The 14,198-nt window shown below is 43.1% G+C and overlaps 1 protein-coding gene and 1 long non-coding RNA gene across 2 annotated transcripts in view; one reads left to right on the forward strand and one right to left on the reverse strand.

The window, feature by feature from the left end:
- Window positions 1-203, reverse strand: part of ZEB2 (zinc finger E-box binding homeobox 2) — a 115,466-nt gene extending 115,263 nt beyond the window's left edge. Inside the window, exon 1 of the mRNA XM_021400724.1 lies at window positions 95-203. The gene's annotated coding sequence lies outside the window, so the exon portion shown is untranslated. The remainder of the gene's footprint in view (window positions 1-94) is intronic.
- On the forward strand, window positions 353-4,818 carry LOC110400665. Its single transcript, XR_002440020.1, has 2 exons — window positions 353-4,216; window positions 4,456-4,818. It is a non-coding gene; the product is annotated as an uncharacterized LOC110400665 (long non-coding RNA).

The raw sequence follows: 14,198 nt of genomic DNA on the forward strand, positions 1-14,198 counted from the left end.
CCTCACCCCCCCCATAGCGGGATTCCCGCCGCGGGGCCGCATCCTGAACCCGGCCCCGCCGGAGCTGGGGCTGTTTGCGGAGGGCAAAACTTACCCTAACATAACGCCTAGAAACTAAACTCTGTGCGGGCACTGCGAACAAGCTCCGAGCTGACTCCTGCTCGTTTGGGTGCCGTTTTATTTTTATCCTCACGCGTTTCTTTGGGGGCATTTTTTTTTTTTTCCCCCTCTTTCATTTCAGGACTCATCCAGGTTATTTGAACAGTCAGCTAAATCTGATGGAAAAAAAAAAAAAGAAAAGAAAAAAAAAAGCCAAAACACACCCGAACGTGCTGAGATCTTACAGTGTCTCTGTGTTGTTCACAGATAGGGATCGGGATGAGGTGGGCTCTTCCTGCCCCTGCCCTGCCCGGCCGGCAACGAGCAGTGCCGAACTTCCCGGGGGTTACAACTTTGTCACCTTTGGGAAAGTATGAAAATTAAAATAAAATCGCATCTAGGAGAGGAGGGGAAAAAAAGAAAAAAAAAAGAAAAAGAAAAAAAAAAGGAAAAAAAAAAAAAAAGCCCAGACTCCACCTTTGCACTGAAGGGATTGGTTATGCAAATATGGAAGGGGTTTCCTGGCAAATACAGCTTTCTACTGTATGGTTAATTAAATCATCACTCAAAAGCCTTCCAATGTGACGCTTCTGTCGTAATCCAATCAGGTTACGTAGGTCCTAAACAAGAAAGATATTTTCCACATCTGGAAGTCAGCAATTTAGCAAGTACTGCACATTATTAACCAATTCAGAGCCCACTTCCCAGGGGGATTTTTTTTTTTTTTTTTGAAGTTTAAGTGTTCTTAACCAATGCTCTGCTGTTTTGTTAATCAAAAAGCTGGTTTACACTGCACGTAATTGAGAACTAATACAGAAGTAAGTCAAGGCAGCCGAGCTGCGGATGCTGAGCGCTTATCTGCATTGGGGCTGATACGGCACAGCTCGATCCGCGCTGCCCGGCTTCCAGCGCGACCCACGGCCCTTCCTGCCTCGAAAAGAGCTCGAAACCAGCTCGGTGCGAAGATAAACTTCGCATCTCGCGCATTCGTGTGATCCTTTCTGAAGGTAACCGTGCAGCTGCCCGAAGGGCTGCATTAGGGAGCTGCGGAGCAATCCCCTGCTGTGACAGAGTTAAATCTATTACAGCACTTCTTCTTCTTCTTCTTTTTTTTTTTTTTTTTATTCCCCTCCTCAAGAAAACTGAAACAAATGGTACACTGATCCGACACTATTCTTTTACTTACATTAAGCTAAGATAAACTGCTCTTGAACTGAGCGTTGAATGTGTGCCTACAGCAAGAGCTGGAACGCGAGCAATAGTCACTAGCAATTGCACTCAAAAATGGTCCTGATCAGAGAACACCTTTCTGATGACTAAATACTGCGAGGGAAGGCAGGGACCCCCCGAGCCCCCCGACGTGTCTTTGCAGCTCGTCGCTCCCACAAAAAAAATGTGATTGCTGTTTTTCATCTGTTAGTACAACCTGCCCTGCGAGCTGTAGGCAGGAGCCGGTGCCCCCGTGCGCTCCAGATCTGGGGGAGAAGGGAGAGGATTTGGGGGAAAGGGGAGAGGCAGCGCACCGAGGAGGGGCTGCAGGGGACCCCGCGGGCACCGAGACCCCAAAGGCGCAGGGGCTTTTTAGGGAAACAGCCACCAAATGCCCTTCAGCGCGTCCCCCCGGGCGCAGGTCCGTGCGCGGCAGGCGAGGGGGCGCGCAGCTTGCTCTCTGCCTGCGCCCGATTTGCGCCCTATTTGCGAGGGCAGCCCCGGGCCCCCGCCGGCCCCGCACTGTGGGATGTGGGTGCGGGAAGCAGCGGCTCGGAGCCAGCCCGGCTCCTGCCGCCGAGCCCCGCAGCTGTGCAGAGGTGGGAAAAGGGTTTTCATTTTACTGTTATCATTATCAATATATTTTTTTCCCCCTGGTCTGAGTTATTTTAGCTTTGTTAAAAGTTTTCTTGCTGTATTCAGTAAATGGCAACGTTATTTTCTTGCAGGTTTCGTGACTTGTCCGTGCCCAAGTGTACCTGTAGATACAGTCATATGCACACACACACACACACACAAAGTGATATCTTAATGAAATATATAGCACAGTGCAAATATCCTGAAATCAGATTCAAGTATTATTAATTTGAATTAGGTCCTCTCAGATCCAGAAGACACTGCCTATAAATCAAGGGCAGTCTGGCAATTCCTTAAAGAGCTAAACTGAATTTAGATGCATATGATAAAAAGAAAGAAAAAGAAAAAAGTGAATGCTAATTACTGGCTCACCCATTTTCCACTTAACCATGTTTTATATCAGAAAAAAACAAACACAAAAAAAAAAAACAAGCTCTCAAAATAAATTAATCCCATAACAAATGCTTTACATATTATTCATACGTTTCCAGATTACAAAATGGGAGGATGAACGGCAGATTAAGAGACACTGTAGCCTAACCTGCAATGAGAGGGAGTGCCATCCACGTATCGTCATTAAAACATATATCTGCAGCTACACTGAAAAAGCAACCCTCAGCCCGTGCGATGATGCTCACGGGCTTTAAGGAACATGTTGGCATTGGCAGATAATCCCTATTCGTAATTTTTGCAGCCTGTTCTCCAGCCCTCAATCTCACAGCTCCTCCAGCTCCTATACATCCCAGCAGGGCTGCATCTGAGTGACAAACCACCCAAGCTTTGTGGGGGGGGGGGCACAACACCAAACCTTATCAATGCCATTTTAATGTGGTCTATGGGAGTGTTATTTTATTTTAATTTTTGGACACTGGGCATAAACATTTAGCAATTAGCTAAGCCCTTCTGAGATGGAATTTAACCTTAATCCAAGCGATGATTTCCTGCCCTGCTCTGATCTAATAATGGGAGTGCAGCTCCTTGAGGATATGGAAATAATGACAACCTATAGCTCTGCCTGGATTGGGGTGGTGCTGGCAGCCCAGCTCCCAGCCTCTTCCCATTCTCAGTGTGTTCAGCATTCCCCTTCAGAGCTTATGCCTCACTCCATTTCCAGCTTAAAAAACATGACCCCCAACCAGCCCATCCATTTAAAAACAAGCCCCAGCTCTCTCCCTGTGTAAGGCACCCAGTGGTGTGGCTCAGGGACAGTTTTAAGGGCAATTCCCTGGGTGTGGGTTTTTCCCTTTTTCCTCAAGTTTTCTTGCTGAGAGGGGAGCATGTCCCAGCTGCGCCATTATGGGCGATGCTTGCTTCTCTTCCTCATGGGCTTCCCTTTGCCCACGTCACCATTGCATGTGGAGGTGACCCCTGTGCCTGCCTGGGGGCTCCTGAGGTGACAAAGTGTTGGGCAGGGGGAAAGACCCCAAGCACAGGGTGAGGGGAAGCCACCTAAGGGGAACATATGGCTGAGGCCTATTGCGGCCTTCACGGCCTGTGCAGGCCCTGGGGGCTTGGTGAGGGGACAACCTGCTGCCTTGTTTATTTGGATTTGCTCTCTTCTTCCCCAGCAAAGCACAAGGACATGCAGCGAGGAGCACATTTTCTCACCCATGCTGTCACATCCCTGGGGAGGAGGAAAAAGCAGGGGGTGAGGAGCAACGTCACACCTCCACTGAGGCCTGCCCGGCTCAGGTGTTGGGCTGTGGCTCTAGCTCACTGCTGGGCTAGCGAAGATGGAGTTTAGCACCTCCAAAAACACATTAGTTGAGCTTTTTATTTCAGGTCTTTCAGAGGCAGGGCTCTTGAGGGTCAGCCCCTTCCTGCACCAGGGATTACAGATCCCTGTGGAGGGGTCCCAGCCTGGGGACAGCATCCTTCCCACAGCAGGGCTGCAGCCGCCATGCCGGGGGAGCCAGGGCCTCTGGGGGGGCTTGCCTGTCTTCATGCATAGCTCCCTGATGCAGGAGCTGCCCTCGCTTTGGGAAATAATTCAGAGTGGTTTTTTTGCTTTTTTTTCTGTTAATGAAAATGACCGAAAACCAACAGGGGGGATTATTTTCTGCGGCCACCTGTGGGTAGGGCAGGTTGGAATTATTTTCCTGCATGGCGAATGCCCTGTGTGGCCCCAAGGTGCTGGTGGATGCTTTTCCTCCTTACAGGTGTTCCTGGGAACTAAGATTCAGAGAGCAAGGCTGCCTTTCTTTTTCCCATTTCCACATGGAGGAGAGGAAGGAAGGGTCAGGGAACGACTCTCCCCCCACCCGCTGATGAGGTATTTGGGAAGAAACCTTTTGAATCAACATTCCCAAAGTTTTCAAGTTCCTCTGCGGAAAACCCATGTAGGGATAGGATGCGAGCCAAAAGCAAGGGAAAAGATTGTCTGGCTTTAATTTATCTATCCCTGGGCATTTCTAACAAGCAGATCACTGTAATATTTAATCTCCTGTGAGTCCCTGCATGTTAGAAGTGAATCTCTCTCATATGTTTTTGTTAATTTTGTCATTTATAAAGTCATTCCTGACGGCCTGGTGCTGTTCAGCTCCTGTCTACAACACACATCTCTGCTTCTGGGCTGGAGGAACAGCATGTGTGGGACCCGAGCTGCTTCTCACATCGGGCAGTGAGTAGGGAGCGGGTGGAGGGGTGAGGATGCTCACCCTGAGCACGGTGAGATTTCCCCTTTCCCTTCCTGGATCGACGCTGAACTTTGGGCACATTTCTTGGCTCAGTTGGCAGTTATTAAAATTCGCTGCTCACTTTTGTTTACAGTTGGTTATTTACTTTGTTGAATTTTTAAAAACTTGTTAGAATGCAATTGAACACAGATTCAACAGTATTTAAGCTTGAAAAATAAAGATGCATTAGAAAGATGCCTATTATGCTTCAGAATTATTAATTGACATTTTTATGATGAATAATTAATCATTTGAATAATTTTCCTATCTCTGATCTGAACACATATTTGCATATCTAATGTCTGATTTTAAATGTGGTTTCTTTAGTTGCAATCTCCCAGGACAAAGACACGAAGTAAGTATCATCCTAATGTAAAACTTTTTTTTTTTTTCTTGCAGTTGTAAAAGTATGTTTATTGAAACGTAAGTTTGTGTCTAGTTATGAAGCTATTAATAATCTATGCATGGCATATATACATTAATAAGACTGAGTATCTTTCGGATGCAAGTACATTTAGGGCCCATTTTCTTAAATACAGTGGTAAAACCTCCAGAAGTACCCACACACTGCTTACAATTGTGCAGGGTTAACCTAGGAAACCATAAAGAAATATCTCAGACAAGCAGCATGTCCCACTCGTCTATATGACACAAAGTGAGAAGACCAAAGGTTGTTTCATTCTGAAGTGCTTAAAATATCAGGAACTTTTTATATTCCCTTTTGCTGTTCCAAGTTTCCTCCCAGCATTTGCTTTCTGTATTTTAATACGTCAAAATCATAATCCTCAACCTCCACCTCACAGAGCAAGCGCACGAGTGGCACAGCAGTTGCAAGCTGGTCAGCAGATAGGTGCAAGAGGAGGTGTCCGTTGTGCAACCCACTTGGTTCAGTTGGTGCAAGCACAGCTCAGCCACATGGGGAACAGAAAGGAGGAAGGGGCAGCTGGACAAAACCGTAACCAGAAAGGTATACAGAAGAAAGAAAGAAAAACAAGAAATTAAAGGAGTAGCCTCTGCTCCACTGCCTTAGAGCCCTGGTTAATTACTGCAGCTGTACTGTCAGCGTGGCACCCACAGGGTTTTGCTAGGAACTGCCTTCACTTATGTCAGCTCTGAATTAGGTTTATTAAGAAACGAAATCTTTTAAGAACTTATATTTAGTGGCACATTTAAGCGTACAGGGATCCCAGATATTCTACGCATGGGCTATTGGCTCTTGTTGTCATACTTAAGAACCACAGCAATAGATGCTCTAGAAACACCTTAAATGGATGCAGCACTATTAAAGATTAAAGAAAAGGAGATTAAAGAAATTACACTGAAATAGAGGCACAAGTACTGGAATGCAATGCATGATAGTGTTTAAATTTTTTTATTGCCATTTGTATTGGGAAGATAGTGCATGAGAAATGAAAAATTAAAAAAAAAAACTTTAAATCCCTTTTCTCATTCACAGTGGGTAGTAAAAAAATTTGACCAAGAAAAAAAAATATATTTTTTTTTATGGTGAAAGTATATTATATAGACTATGGTAATCTAGTGGGCAATATCTGACAGACAGAAACTGTATAAAGAAACTGTGAAATGTAGTTCTCAGAACAGGCTGAAGTTGGATGAATAGGATGTTTAACAGTTGCATATGCTCAGTGATAACAGATTTTTTTTTTATTTTTTTTGCTGAGGGGTTTGAGTTTGTAAAAGCAGAACGGTAAATGCCTTGCAGCATGGAGGGCTTGGCTCTGAGGTCAGCGCCAGGACCTGCAGCGAGTCCTCTGCCAAGGGACGAGGTGGGAATTAGGGTTTAACTTACAGATTTTGCATCTATAAGCACAAGAAAAGCAAACATCCCTGAGATGTGGGGTCCCTGTGGGGTCCTCCCATGTTCTCCTTCCCTCGGGCATCATCATCAAGCAGTACTGGAGTGAAAGCATCCAGCGCTGAGTTGGCCGAAAACCCTTGGATTGTGCCTTAGTGAGGATGATGGACAACTTTGGCAGATTTATTTATATTGGAAATGCAGATTTTATTTATTTTATTTTATGCAGGCTAAATGGTGAATATAAAGTAGCCCCTGTTCTACCTATTCTGCAACCAGAGCAAACTTATTTCTCCCCATCATTTCTCTCTTTTTCCTACTGACTAAGCTAGATGAGGTGAATCTCCTGGCAGGGAATCCATGTGCAAAGCTGACGTTTTGTTGGCCATCTAAAAGTTTCCACATCAACTTGACTGCCCAGACAGCTCTTATCACTGCTCTGGGGAAAGTATCTCGTTCTCTCCGTGACTTCAGGAGGTCATCTGTTTATTTAAAATCGACACAAACACAAGGGTGACAAAAACGCTGAGAAAATCCCAAATGATTTGAAACAACTGGATCCTTCCAAGGAAGCTCAGTGTTTATAGAATTGCTTGATATTGGGATAATTGCTGACTGTTCCAGTGACACTGCTCACCTGACCCGCAGACATACACATGACCCGGCAGACATGCCCTCTGTCAAGGCTGGCACTGGACTTGCCAGCTCTTCTGCTTGCTTCTCCCACACAATCATCAGCATCACCTCCAGCTCATCTACGGATGGAAGCTTGGCCAACTGGCCCTTTTCCAAGCCCAAATCTTAAGCTCTGGGTTATTAGAGCTGTCAAAAGCAGGAGGGCTTATTTTTACTGCCACAAAAGTTTTCTATCAGTCTTCCCTTCCTCTCCAGTTTGCATTTGCATTTTTTTTTCTTCTCAGGAAATATTTTGATTGTCCTCTGGGTCATCTGCTTTCTCGTTCTCCAGGTTGGTGTCCCATTAGAGATACCTATATTTGAACAAGTCGTTTCCCCACAAACGCGGCGTTAGGTACACGTACACTCCTACCAACACTTCTTACTATATTGCTTAAAATTTGCTCCATGCAGCAACCAAACTATTTTAAAACCTCACCATCCTTTTTTAACAGACATCAGCTATCCTGCTTCAAATCTCTGACAAGGATGTGAAAACCGCAGCGTCAGAACAACTGCTGCTCTCTTCTCAAATTCTGACAAGCAACTTTCAACCTGAAATCCTCTAAAAATGCATGTATATATATAGATAGATAGATAAAAATCAAAATTGACTATATCGACTGTATTTCTTTGCCCAGTTCTGACAGGTTGGAAATGTGTGCAGAAATGAGCAATGCAGAATATGGCAGTAGCATTTGGTGCTTGCCCAGTGGGTCCACCTACCACAGGGAGTTTATGGGTGGCTGTTTCCCAGATTTTGTGCTAGAGAGAAGGCAAAATGACCGTCCAGAATGATTCCAGCTGCTTGGTTGGGTTGCTGTGAGCACTAACATCCACAGCTTCTGCAAGGAATTGTAACAGTGGTCTTTGTATCATAATTTGAGTGAGCCATATCCCACCAAGTAAAGATATTTTCATGGATCCAGCATGGTTCCTATTCAGTGATATTCATTATTTGACATTTAATTTTGCATATGGCATGGGCGACAGATTATACTGAAGGCGGCAGAGACGGGAACAAGCCCATTACATTCCCCAGAAGATAACAGGGGAAGAAATGGAGGATTGTAACAAAAGGGCTTGGTGGTAACTGGAAAAGATGGTCTTGATGGCACTCATTGCGATGGTGGATCCTCCTACTATCACTAGTCATCTAGGATATAAGCTGGTTTGGACATTAATGCCCAAAGGGTAGGAGCAAATTCAGAGAGGTGTCCCAGGATTTGATGTGCAGCTTGCTTTGATGGCTTTGGGAGCTGGTAGGGAGGTTCAGGGCAGCCAAGCCTGGATGGTTTCATAGCTCATCCATACCACCCACCCTCCAGCTGTACATGGCAGCAGTGTCCTTGCTTATGCCAAAGCTTGTGGCTCTCATTTTTGAGAGGAGAGTAGCTATCAGTGAGGTCCGTGTCCAGAATTTGGGCAGTAGCATTTAAGAAGCATGAGTCCAAGTGTGAAAAGTCACCCCTGATATTTCATGCTGGAAAGCAGCCACGGTTGGAGGTGGGAGCATCGGGAAAGCAGCGCTAGTTTGCACACAGGGAAGGCAAGCTCTCCCTCTTGCCTGGTGGTGAAGAGGCAGAAACAGAGCAGAGACTGAAACCACTGCAAATATTTGTTCTCATTGTCAGATGTTTCTATAAAATCAGTTGTTACTGAATCACTGTTGAAGTTATTGAGCATTTAAATAAGCAGAGAGTGAGAAAAGCTAAGTCTAATTATACGTTTCATGCCATTTACAGAGGTTTCCAGGGGATTTTCTTTTAATAAAAGTGCAGTGCATCAAAAAGAATAAATCCTACAATTTTGTTATTTACAAATCAGCTTCTTCTGCCTCAAGCTGACAGACTTACTCTGCATCTTACACTCTTCCTTCCACTCCAAAATGCACCCGGTACATTGACATTTCTGCTAATACTTGTCAAGTATCTACACACTATTTTATGCTCCTTAGGCCAGTAAGCAAATGGATGCAAAGAAAATCATAGCATCGGCATAATGAATGTCTCCTTAGAGAAAGATATAAAGAAAAAACCCACGGTGTCAGAAAGCATGTAACTCTGATGTTTTCCAGATGAAGAGGAAGAAGTGCCTTTTATACCCCTGTCCATCAAATCCTGAAGTTTTCAATTTGGAAGCCTGGCTGGAGATATTAGTAACTTAAACTTGATTTATTAACTCAAAAAATAAAAAAAAAATTGGATAATTTTTATTCCTTTCAGGTTTTTTTTGTTTGTTTCTTTTTTGCCACCAAAACTACTCTGCGCCTTAACTCCAAATTGTGTAGTCGTTGGAGCGTGCATCTCAGTGCCCAGGACCAAAACACACTACTAAAATCTTCTCTTCTGTAAAATCAATGGATGCAGCACCCAACCCTGCAGCCTCCATCATGCTTTGGGGAGGAGTGAGCCGTACTGAATCTGGCAGACAATTCGCTCACTACCTCTCTGAGGCTACTCTCTGTGTTGGAGGTGAATTGGAATAGACAACACCGTGAGGCCACGTGCATGTTTGTCCATGTTGGCCGCTGTCACAGATATAGGAGAACACTGATTGCTTTGGCAATTAAATGCTACATGCAAAGGATACCAGAAAAACAAAGGAATGAAAATTGAAGAGGCTCTCTTAAGTATGATCATACCACACAGGCACTACAGAGCTATGAGTTCTGCATGCTTTCCAAGGTCTTAGACTTGCCTTGCAACAGCCCTGCCATTGCAGGATGGGCCTCTTTCCTGAGCAGACGCTGTCAGTTGAGCCAAATTGTATGATTGTTTTGTGATATGGATATATGTGGACTGGGGACTAAATTAAGGACATTAAACTCAATTTCCTTAAGACGTGAGCCAGATTTTAATATTGCAGCTGTCCAGAGGTGAAAGGGTAATGAAGACATGAGGAATTCCTGGACGGGAAAGGGACACTTGGCCCAACAAGTCTGTCCCCCATCAAGTTTATTACAACACACCTCCCTGCCTTGTCGATATATCCTCCAGCCCTGTCCGCCTATATAAACATGTCTGGCTATCTCTTCTGTTAATTAATACTCTAGTTCACTTGGTGCTTTTATTTAACTAAATGCCCACTACATTGTGAACTGGATAGCTCTAGATGAATTTACTGTTTATTCTTAGACCTTTCATTTTTAATTGGCTTTTATTTTTTTTTTAACCCACCAGATTCAACCTCTACTCGTTACTTTCCATCCTAATTATGAAAATGTTAATGTTTAAGTCTTTTTAGAAAGGATTAGGCTCAGCCTTAATTTATATCAACTATCTTTAACAGTCAGAAACAACTATTGCTTCATATCTTATTCCTATTTGAGTCAGTTCTTCTCTGGAAAAGGTGATCAAAATTGGAATTATTGGAGAAAATCTATCATGTTCCTTGTGCAATAACAGCTCTTTTGATTCTTCAGGCTATCCTTTGCTGGAGTGTCCATAGCACACTTTATTTATACTGAATTGGCATTGATTCAAAATTGATGTACTCAATCTGTCAGACAATTCTTAAGGTGGAACAGGAATTTTGGTAGTCAACTATTAACTCGGCGATCTCCCGAAGTCAAGAAAGAGCTTTGAAGGCTGATAGGAGGAAAAAAGCTCCCAAGAAATCAGTATAATTACAGAGGCTTCTGACTGCTAACTGGTCTTCATTTATTCAAAACTATCTCCCCTTAAATATTCCGCTAGCAAAGTTGAGAGCAAATTAGCATACAGATGCTTCCTCAGAATGCCTACATTTAAAAAAAACTGGGTTTTCCCCTTCCTCTGAGGCAACTCAGAGGAGAATGGCTTTTAGGGATGAACACAAACACAGGGAAAAAGAAGAGTCACAAGCAAACCCCCTGATTTTGAAATATCAAAGACCAAGATGTTGGTGAAACAAAAATACTCCGGGTACAGCGTAAGAGGAGGAAACGGGGAAAGTAGGTTATTGGGATGTGAGATAAGAAAGGACTCAAGTTTGTTGTCTAAGTGTTGAAATCCCAGAAAACTAATACGCGAACAATTATTTTTGATATCTACACACTCTTGTTCAGAAAAGGAACTTGATTATACAACTAATGGGAGATTTTTTGTTTGCTTTAAGGTTTGGTGTGGATGAAAAGAAAAGCATTGTTGGCAGAGATTGTTTAGTGGAAGAAACTCTGCACCGTGTTGAGAAACACCGAGGTTTCATTCAGGAACTAAGATGGCAGCACTGGGTGGAGGAGGAACTCTGAGAAACTTGGAAACAGAAGAAAAACAGTTATTGGTTTCAGGCAGGTGAAGAAACAGTTCTGAGAGGGGAAATGGGGAAAAACAGTACTCGTTATCAGAGATAGATTAATTGGTTAAAAAATGTGTAATAAAAATACTAAGTTTGTGTCTTCGTACAGTTCTGAATTAGGAAGCCCAGCTCCATTTCCAAGGTGCATACTGAAATGTGAGTTGAGGAGACTCCTGTACATGGGATTTAGGAGACACAGTCTTTAGTACTTGTGAAAGCAGGGCTGGTAAGGTCACCCAGCACAGACCTGAGCTGTGATGCCCTGAGGCTTTCCTCCTGTCCCCATTCTCCTGGCGGGGCTGAGCTATTCAGGACAGGTCTGTATCACCCTGGGGCCAGAAAGGGACTGGAAGTGCTTCAAACTCACATGTGTCTCCAGAGCAAGGGAGACAGAATTACCTTTGTTATCTGCCCCTTGTGATAACACCATCCCTGGGATAAAAGTCTTACCAAGTACTTATCCTTTAAATTGAGATAGAGAAGTGTTTTTTGGTGTTGCTTTGGTCGTTTTTCTTAATTCCAGAAGTTGTTTTGTCTGTGATTTTTTTTTTCTTTTCTAAGTTTTCAATTTCCTAATTTAAAGAATAGAAAAAAAAAGTCTGAAACAGCCTTCTACTCTATCCCTTCCCTTTTTCTGGAATTCCTCCTTGCTCTCTCCCTCGTCCCTTTGCATAGCATACCTCCACCACTTCTGTCAACCCCCTCCCCATCTGGTGCGTGTTTTCACATTTTCCACTGCATCAGAAAAGCCTGTTTACTTTGCTCTATCAGCTCTGTGCGACAGCCCAGCAGCGTGTTCCTGGTGGTGCTGATGCTGCATTTGTTGGTGATCTGGATCTTGCATTTAGACAGTTGTTGCTACTCCCCTGTAACTCATGTCCCCAGCATATTTTGATCTGTTACCTTTGATATTCTGATTTAATTCTTTTGCATAGATTAGAGACCAGACAAGCTCCTAACCTGACCGAAACACCATCCTGTATTGACCGCCAATCTCTAAGTCATTTGGTGAACACTGTTTTCAGACTGTTATCAGTTCATTAAAGTTTATCATTTGGGCAGTGGCTCTGTACCTTGCTGGTAATCTTCAGTGTAGGATCTTATCAAACACTCTCAAGGAAGCCTGAGCACGCTGTATAGACATACTGTATACCACCTAGAGTATTTTCATTGTCTACCTTGGCAGCAACATCTTTGAAGAACTCCAGCAAATGATTTGAGCAAGATTTCCTGCTCTAAATCCACATTGTCCGACTCTGCTCAAATTAGGATTTTTGGCATGTTTCCTCATTAAATCCTGTAAAATTATTCCTGTTCTATTCTTTGTAGCCATGAATTGTGTTATGTTCATTTGTTTATATTATGATTTAAAAATATTTTATATGTATGTATTCCTGTGCATGTGCATATGTACACAAAAGTGCATACATGTATATGAAATTGAGTTTATATTGAAGTATATTGGGCTTTAAAGCTGAATACGTTAAAATAGTTAATGCAGTATAAAATGCAAAGGATACAGTTAGGGACAGATCTTTGGCTAGAGTAAATGAATTTGACTTTGAATACATTTTGCTAACTTAAATGGTGTTAACTTGATTTATGTGAGCTGGGGAGTTAACCCTTATGCAACGTAATTTCTTTACTTCAGTGCCAAGAGATCAGAATTACTGTTGAGATGCTTCTTAACATTTCTGATTTACCATAGATATCAGTCCACATTTCTTTTGGATCTCTCTGGCTCAAGAAATTTATTTGTATTTGTTGTTGATAAAATCATTCTTAATGTCTCACTAAATTTTATTCTGTGTACTGTACACTATTTTGTTTCAGATTAGTAATTTCTTATGCTTTAATTTTCAATTATGTTACAAAGTTTAACATTCTTTCCAGCTTTCTGTTAATTAATCAATTAACTCGTTGATCTGTAGCTTTTCCCATTGCAACAGGGATTCTGACAGCTTCTGGTAAATACAGTTAAAGCTTTATTAACAACAGATTTATGCCTATTTTCATTGGAAATCTAACATTAATCTAACATAGAGGAAGTAGGCCCTCCCCTTCTCATCTACAGTGGAGCCATGAAATGGCAATCAGGTCTAAAGGAGATGAGTCTTCTGTACTAGCCAAGGGAAGAGCTTGCCAAAACAACATTCATTTGAGCCAGGAAACTTTTTGGGGACAACACAAGCTCTTAGTGCATTGCTCAAAACCCTGTGGATGTCCCTAGCTTCCTCTCCACCAAGGTTAGACTTTTTTTCCATGGCAGAGGAGAAGTCTGCAGCACTGTGCAAAGCCCACCATCAACTGCCAGTGCTTGTTTTGATGCAGTAGGTTGGTGATGAAAGCACGTGTCCAGCCAATGGGGAAAAACAGTTTTAACATTGGTCAAAAGGAAACATGAAGACCTCAGCTTCACCAGGCTTTGGCAGCGGCTGCCCCTGCTCTTGCTGGAGCTCCTTTACCTTGTGGGAGACCTGGATTTTAAGTACCTGCTCTCAGGTATGCTGGTTATGTTACGGTGATTAAATATATCATATATGGAACTGGAGATGAGTCTTCTGGTCATGGGACTGCACGAGGTCAATTCCATTTATAAAGTGCTAAGCCCATGCTTTGGTATGCCAGGAACAAAAATATCTGAACGAGGAGTTATTACTTGTAAGTCTGAAAGATGAGGTCCCATCTTTGAAGAGCTTCCCAACCAGATTATCTACAAAACGCAAAGCTTACTTGCTTTTCTTTGGTTCACTGCTACCAGATTTCCACTATCATGTGTTACTGGCCAATTTTTATTTCCTCATTGGCTG

Source organism: Numida meleagris, chromosome 5 (assembly GCF_002078875.1).
Source record: "Numida meleagris isolate 19003 breed g44 Domestic line chromosome 5, NumMel1.0, whole genome shotgun sequence".
Lineage (NCBI taxonomy): Eukaryota > Metazoa > Chordata > Aves > Galliformes > Numididae > Numida > Numida meleagris.